General features: G+C 35.9%; 1 pseudogene; it reads right to left on the bottom strand.

The window, feature by feature from the left end:
* Nucleotides 1-3,465: 3,465 nt before the first annotated feature.
* On the bottom strand, nucleotides 3,466-6,481 carry LOC149799580 (uncharacterized; annotated as a pseudogene).
* Between the last annotated feature and the right edge of the window lie 2,259 nt (nucleotides 6,482-8,740).

The raw sequence follows: 8,740 nt of genomic DNA, 5'->3' as shown, positions 1-8,740 counted from the left end.
GAGGTGAGATGGCAGTGATCCGTAACGAAGAGCGCTTTACTCGGCCACTCGGGGCCGCCTATCTAGAAGTAATCTTGTTGTCGAATTTGAAAGGAAAATTACCCTCATCCTGGTTTTTTTTTTAAAAATAATGTGTTAGTTTTTTATATCAAGGTTGTGATCGACAGAATTACTCATTCTTATCTTAACATCTGTAGTGGAATCCGCCTTTTCGTTGTGTTAGTATAATTTAAGAGGATTTATTAATTTAAAATATACATTGGAATTACAAAGTGATTTTTGAATTAGGACTAAATCACAATTGTGGAACTATTGTGAATTCATTCAGAGACATTTTGGATTATATCATTATGATACAATGAAACGTTTGGCAAATTAGCAAATTCAAGACCATTGGCACATCAGCACATTCAAGGTTGGAATTTATCCTGAACAACACTGGAATTCATTCGGAACACTCTATTCTTTTGGATTTGAGATATAACTTTAAGGACTATTCGGGATTAAAATCAAAATACTGTAATTTCTTTTTAAATTTTAAATTTATATTCTAAGGAAATAAATTATTTGGTGAAATGTACAAGATTTGTTGATTTTCACTAAAGAATTTGTATACCAAAACTGTTGGTATATCAACTTGTGATCTGCCCATCGCACAATAATACGAATAAAAAAACGTTCTTGAAAATATGTGCTGTTGATCAAGGTCTTTAGATTAATTATGAATTTCCACTAATTAATCTATAGTGACGATAAAAAGTATTAATAATCCATGTTTTCTAAATGAATATGGTACACAATTTCATCGCAATCCTTTTTGCTTTCCGTTCCCCCTCCCCTCTCATGTGTGTGTGTGTGTGTGTGTGTGTGTGTGATTTGGATTTTTAAAATAGCTTTAACGATTTTTCAGTCATATCGCTAAGATGTCTGCAGTGTGACAGTTTATAGTGATGTCTAGCACTGGGGCATCATGTCGCAGACATGTAGCATGATGTCCCACCCAGTCACATTATCTTGACACCAGGCCGACCAGTCCTAACACTAACTTCTTAATGCTGACCGCCATGCGAAGCAGCTGTTAGTACCATTTTTGTAAGTCTTTGGTATGACTCGGCCGGGGATCGAACCCACGACCTCCCGCATCCGAGGCGGAGGCTCTAACCAGTAGGCCTCGTGCATAAGGGACAAAGCACACATAAATCTGGAGTGAGAGAGAAAAAGTATTTGGGCTGTATGAAAACTTTGTAACTGAACTTACACCAAGTAACCTACACGAATACGGTTTGTCGTAACAGCATGTATAGACTTTCCTTGGGATTTATCCACAGTGTTTATATAATCAATGATACAAAGATACAATTGACTGTCGACAATATACGGAAATTTTCTTCGGTACAAGACACACATACTGTAACGTATGTAACGCCTTCTTGTTATTTTTTTTTAAAAGCCTATTATAATATTCTAAAAATCTATTATTTTTAATTAAATATGAAAATGTCCAAAGGCTGCCAATCTCTCTCTCTCTCTCTCTCTCTCTCTCTCTCTCTGGACCATCGCAGCAAGATGCAGGTGAAAATCCATGAAAAGGCGAGCGTAGAGGATTTTCCTTTGACCTTGATGTGTCATACAACGATGTCTCTGGATCTATCAATGATGGCAAAAGTTAAGTCAAACCGACGAGAGAGTTGTTGTTGTTGTTATTGTTGTTGTAGGGTTTAACGCCATTTTTCAGCATACGATAAATGGCAGCCAGTATTAATGGTGGAAGAAGAACCCACATTAACCGAATCCGAGATTCGAACCCACGCAGACAGAGGTGAGATGGCAGTGATCCGTAACGGAGAGCGCTTTAGAGCACTGGGCCACTCGGGGCCCCCGACAAGAGAGAGAGAGAGAGAGAGAGAGAGAGAGAGAGAGGCAGAGAGAGAGAGAGAGAGGGGGGTAGAGAGATGATGATATTCTTTTATTCCTCCATTTTCTGAAGATTTTAAGACAAAAAAGAAATGCATTTAAATACATAGAATCACAAAAATAGTAGATTCGTTACTTATTGAATTATTTCCAATAGCAAACGAATAAATAAATTAAAATCATTACTAATCTAGATAGAGATATATATACGATAAAACATTTGAAAATGTATCCTCACAACAAAAATAGTTTCCTACTCTCTTTGCAGATTAATGACTTAGATCAACTATAAATATATTAAATATTTCAATTACCTCTTGCTGGTTTGTCATTTCGCCTAGTTTCTACGCCACACTTATTTCCATGCCCCGGTACGTGAATGGCTGAACGGTGTTTGTAGTGCTCTGCTTTCTTCAGTGAAACCATCTTCCATGTTTAAATTATAATACACAGATGCATGTAGTCAATCTGAACTCCGTTCAAAGGGCAAATATGTGTATTTGTATGTGATATAAATAAAATATATGTATAGTATGAACTCTGTATCAATGATATACCACTCGTATAAATTTTTCGTTAAAAAGAAACTCTGCAAGCCTCGTTTCCTTTTAATGAAAAAGTTATACATCTCGTGGTATGTCATTGATACAGCGTACATGTTATATATATATATATATATATATATATATATATATATATATATATATATATATATATATACACACTTTGTTGTTGTTCTAGGGTTTAACGCCATTTTTCAGCATATATATATATATATATATATATATATATATATATATATGTGTGTGTGTGTGTGTGTGTTTTAAAACAAGTAGCGGTTCAAGTTACCGTAAAGCGTTCCGTTTACCGTAAACATGACTTGTCACACCTATGGACGGCACTGGTACGATTTCAGAGACGAGAGAAAAACCGTTGTTACATGTTATTTTCTTTAAAACTAATATTCTTATTATTATTTATGGAGGATAAATCAATTATAGATCAAAGCTGAATCATGCACTATAACACCATTTTTTTTGTCTCGATTAATCATAAAGGTATGAGCGGGCTTTATTTTTCGACGTGCTCACATTAGTATCATTGCTCAGGCTTTGTGCAGAACACAGTTCGAACGCTGTGTATTGCCATTACTTTAGCCGTCTCAACTATTTTCTTTCAAAGTTAAATGCATCTAAAGATCATTTAAAGTTTACACTGAATTTCATTCTGAAATTGAATTTCTCATTATGATTGTGATCTGCATGCATTCTGATAGAGAAATATATATTCATAATGATATATTAAAACGTATCAGTAGGAGACAATTTATATCGCTACATGCAGATATCACTTTTGGAACTAAAATGTTTTACCGTTTAGGAAACATACATGCCCGTATGTATGTTGCTCAATCATTCCATATTTAGGTCTATTTCATTTTGCTTCTTCTCTCTCTCTCTCTCAATATAAACAGATCTCACTCGAAATACGGCAAGATTGTACATTTATGTAAGAAATGACAGGGTGCCTTAAAAATGCCTCAAAACAAACTGCCCAAGTATTAATTTATTTACAAATAATTTATCACACGAATCATGCAATTTGTCAGTGACCTTACATGACCTGTTTCTGTTTCACAGTCAGTGTCACTCATAAAGTACATGTTACAATCTACGATAAATGATACGGGTTTCAGGCAAAAATTCTTGATTCATTGTGATATATAAGAATTGTTTAATTAGAGATTTTAACTTTCTTCACACTCAAAATCATGTTTGAAAACAAGGAGAAATCTGGGAAGAATTGATTGCAAACTTAAACTGAGTGACAATCAAAATGTGATACTGCGTCGGTTACCGCTCTATGATGTACGTAGGACAAGCCAACGGATGTCATGTTTAAATGCGTAAAATATTTTTATTTGGGGAAGGGGTCTTTTAGGTTAATTCACAATCATTAAAATATTTTGTTTAAAGATCTTATGCTCTGGAGTTTTCGTGATTTTACAATACCTCCCTCCATCCCAACAATATTCACTCTATCAATCCAAACAAGAGCTATTATAACAGAGATAATAAATCAAAATGTTCTCTTTTGTATGAAAGCAGTCATTAAATACAATAAAATGGGCACTTTCAAGCATTATATGTAGAAGCCAAAAAATTTAAATGTCACTATCCTAAATTGTTTTACAATTTGGAACTTCTTTTGTCTGTGTAGCAATACAGCTGTTAATTACTTTGACAAAGAATGAAAATAAAATTCTATTCAAATTCGACGGCTTTCGCCATCCAAAGAATTATATAATACACTTACATTTTGCACAATTTAGAGAATTTGTTTATCTCCTCAATGGTTTAAATTGCTCTTTTATACAGATTATACGACACCTTATCACACTGATGTGAATGGTGTGAAGAGAATGATTCTCTATGCCAATTTAAAAACTTTAACTCCTGATGAATTATTTTCAAAGACAGCAACTGTTGAATTTTTGTCATTTAAACATAGTCCAATGGGACTCTTAAGTCCATAAGCACTTGTTAACAATACGCTCAGCTCTCTTCCCTCTGGTGTCACTAAAATCACATTACGCGACTCTTTATCACAGCAGTAAACGAGTCCTCTTTGGTCTACAGCGATCCCACTTGCGCCTTTGAACTCACTAATCTCAGCTGTTTTTAGTTCCTTCCCTTCCATGTCCACTGTAACAATTTTATTAGCAATTGTGTAATGGATCATTTTACCGTCCGGACTAATACAAAGTGCACTGCTGCCAAACCCGGCAACAGACTCGATCTTTTTGATGACACTGTATGATACGTCATATGTGTATATATAACGCCTGTTGACACATACCCAAATATTCTGCATATAGGAGGTTATTCCATAACAATATAGACCAACACAGATGCTTTTTAGGTGTGTCAAAGTACTGGTCACTCTCACAATGTATAGCTTTTTTTCCCCAGTTACGGCTACAATTTGTTGGTCCACACCACATATGTGCATTGGTTTGCTCTGAATTGTTAAATCAGAAACAAAATGAAAATATCTATCAAACAGCTTAAGACTTTTATTTCCTGGATCACACAAAACGATTCTATCATCAGGAAGGAAAATACCGGAACAGATATTACAAATATTATCATCACTAGGAATTTTAGCATTGAAAGTAACACCCGAGTTAGGTTGAACACTTGGTAACATCAGTAATCTCTCCTGAAATGACGAATCGGGGTTTAATATAGGAACTCTGGACACCTTCTTCATCACCTGACCCAGTGAACTCAAGTTCTGGATGACCTCTTTAAAATCTTCGTCATGATGATATTCAATTTTCATCTCCTCTGATCTGTTCTCTAGAGCGTCGTACTTCTGCAAATACCTAAGAAGTTGGCCTGATACTTTGTTGAATGTTATCATGAATTTGGTTTTATCGTCGGAATGTTCAGATTCAGATAACATTCTCTGAGACATTTCTATGGCGGCGATAGCACTTTTACATTCAATAATTTGATCTGAGGTTTCCACCGTTTCCTGTTTACAGATCTGCTCCAATTCCGCAAGAGATACTTCTTCAAGCCCCATAACTAGTTCTTTCAATGAAGAAGTCCACTGATTGATTGCAGTTCGTACTTCTGTTTTCTGCTGATCTATAGCATCAAGGTGGTTCTTTCTATTTTCAAGCAATTTGTGGAACATCTTATTCAAGGCTTCTAGGCTTTCTATTGCCATCCCAGAGTCCTGCCTATCCTTAAAATCTTTGTTCAAATCCTCAACGGAATACACATTCTCGCATTTTCTGTGATGTCGGATGGCACATTTCGAGCACCAAATTCCTTATGATCTGAACAAAAGTATGCGTGTTTTTCTTGATGTACTGAGCACAGGTACATGTCCAGAGATATTTCCAATATATGGCTTTCAGGTATGCATTGTACAGTGATTGTGTGGTCCTTTGTTGCCCTGAATTTTTTGTGATAATTATAACAATCATGGCAATGGTATTCTGTACAGGTTACACAATAGGCCACGGAAAGAAGATGTTTTCCCTCCGTTAAACATGGTTGGCAGTAAACTGGGTCATCGTTCCTAGACTTTGCAGACTCTAAAATCGAAACAAGTATGGAATTATTGGGAAGTTTAGAGGCCCAATCATCCGGGTTCTGGTCGGTAGTGGGAGCAGGACATGGATTTCTGCATATGGGGCACGCAATGGTATCCATTTGTATGCTCTCTTCTCTTAGACTACGGACATGTTTGCTAATACACTTCTCACAGAATGTATGGAAACACGGCAAAACTTTCGGTGACTCGAATATTTCTAAACAGACTGGACAATCTAACTTCTTGTCAGCAGCGTCCTGTACATCCGCCATATTATGCAGTGTTTTCTTCCTAGTGGTGGTGATAAGTTGAGCGATAACGAATTACTCAGTGTTCACTGACTGAACACGTTGTACATGCAGGTATGAAATCAGACAGTTTTCTTATTACACATGTTATGTCTCTTGACGCTTAAGTTTATTTTTAAAAACACAACAGACCTATATCCAAGGGTTAAATCCATGCATTATTTTGGTAGCTATGTGACAAATCGCCAAGACTTATCGTGAATTTAACTAGCTACATGTCCTGTGTTATCTGACCTGTTGTAGTCACCGGGTATAATCGGATGTATGATAAAATGATCATGCATATTTTGGACTGTGAACTCCTATTTAGAAGTATAATGCTAAAATGTGTCATGTAAACTGTGTGATTCGGCAACCGATAGCTATATCACGGTTAAAGCAGACAGCAATAAAACAACAAAGAAACAAATAAATTAAAAAAGCAACAACAAAACATTTAACTTTTCGGTGGTATGTGCAGTGTTATTCAGCAACTGAATAACACGAATCCCAAGCTATGAGAAAAAGCACACCACTCACCCCAGAAAGCAACTCCACCCCAAAATTAAACATTTATAATTGCAATCCTAAACTTTCTTCCATTTGTATTTTATTATGTTATTCACATGTGCTATCTCTTCATTTTTCTATTATGGCTGCTAATACCATGTCGTGTTTGAAAAAGGCATCATGTAATTATGTCCGTCCGTCTTTACCTTTTTCATTATGCACATTAATTCACATTCTCCAGTATCTACTGTCATTTAACTTAGTGGATGACTAGATTTAGGGATAAGGTTCTAAACTAAGTATCTTCATCAACATTTGGGGACGACTTTCACGTTGCGTAAGAAAGAAACCTATAGATTTATGTTATAATTGTTCAAAGGTCAATGTAACTGACGGAAAGAAGAAAAATGTTGTTTGCTTAATAACTTTATATCGGGACCACGTACCTTGACTAATGTCAGTGGAGGGCTTGCACTTAGGGTATGGAAGACACCTCTTGATTTTGGTGTCTAAAGGTTAAAGTCAAAGTTGATCAAAAAATAAAAATTGGTTTTTCAGAATAAACTTTGTTCTAGAGTAAATTCCTTGATCAAATTTCGCTTGCGTGTAAGTTAATATGTAAAGCTGGATTATATTAAATATATTAAATAATTGTGTCTTTACAAAAAGTTTAGTTTGAGACTGCACACTTTGACAATAGGTACCGCTCATTGATACATGTGGCACAGTGGTTAGAGCGTCCCCTTCGGAAGCGGGAGGTCGCGGGTTCGATCCCCGGCCGAGTCATACCAAAGCCTTATAAAAATGGAACTAACAGGTGCCTCGCCATGCGCTCAGCATTAAGAGGTTAGTGTTAAGACTGGTCGGCCAGGTGTCAGGATAATGTGACTGGGTGGGGCATCATGGTACATGACTGCGACATGATGCCCCAGTGCTAGACATCACTATAAACTGCCACAATGCAGACATCGTAGCGATATGACTGAAAAATGTTTAATGTTACTTTAAAAATCCTAATCACACACACTCATTGAGACCTGATGCTCAATAATATCCGGAGTGGCATATACCCTACTAGTGCGTCCATAATGGACTATTAAACAGGAGTCTGACGCATATTGTGCCATTTACTGTACTTTTATTTTTGAATTAGTTTGTTTTAAGATCAAATGAATTCCACAAGGTCTTGCGCCATTTGATTTTTTAGAGTCAGGTTGACAATCTTCAATCAGTAAGATGGAAGACAGAAAGAAAGAAGTATATGCTTCCATATATAGTTACATACATATGCAGAAATATTTAATTCTTAAAAAAGAAGAGAAACAAACATTCTGCCCAACTAACTAACTAACTAACTAAATACATAAATAAATAAATAAAACAGCAACAAACATACATGAAAGTTGTATTCGCTTTGAGCTTTTTCTTTGAAATTCCCGCCAGGAGCCTTCTCTAATCATTCCGAATCTTGTGGAAAAGTCAGCTTTGGTCAAAACACAGACCTAACATTCTTCCTGGATATACTTTTAGATCAGGGCATCATATTAATATAATTGTCGAAGTAATTTTGAAACCTACATGTATTTGCGCGCAGAGAGAGAGAGAGAGAGAGAGGGGTGGGCGGAGGGAGGGAAAGAGATTTTGTTTTCGATGAAACTCCATTCTGAGACACTGCACAAAGCCAATGGTCAGAACATACCTAAATCACTGAGGGGGAATAGTTACAAGTGTATGAGTCTATCTGTGTGATAGTATCCTGATCATTATCTTGAACAAGGACGAATTTCTTATTTTAAATATTTAATGTTTGTCTTCTTCAACAGCCAACATTTAGCATATTTCAAATTTTTATTTTACACTTCAAGTAAACTGTTAGCCTTACCCACCTCTTTATCATAAAGGATTATGTCTTTTTACCA

Source organism: Sinohyriopsis cumingii, chromosome 5 (genome assembly GCF_028554795.1).
Source record: "Sinohyriopsis cumingii isolate HCF-2022 chromosome 5, ASM2855479v2, whole genome shotgun sequence".
In the NCBI taxonomy this organism is placed as follows: Eukaryota; Metazoa; Mollusca; class Bivalvia; order Unionida; family Unionidae; genus Sinohyriopsis; species Sinohyriopsis cumingii.
The sequence above is the reverse complement of the archived record's forward strand: the minus strand, read 5'-3'. Positions and strand labels throughout refer to the sequence as shown.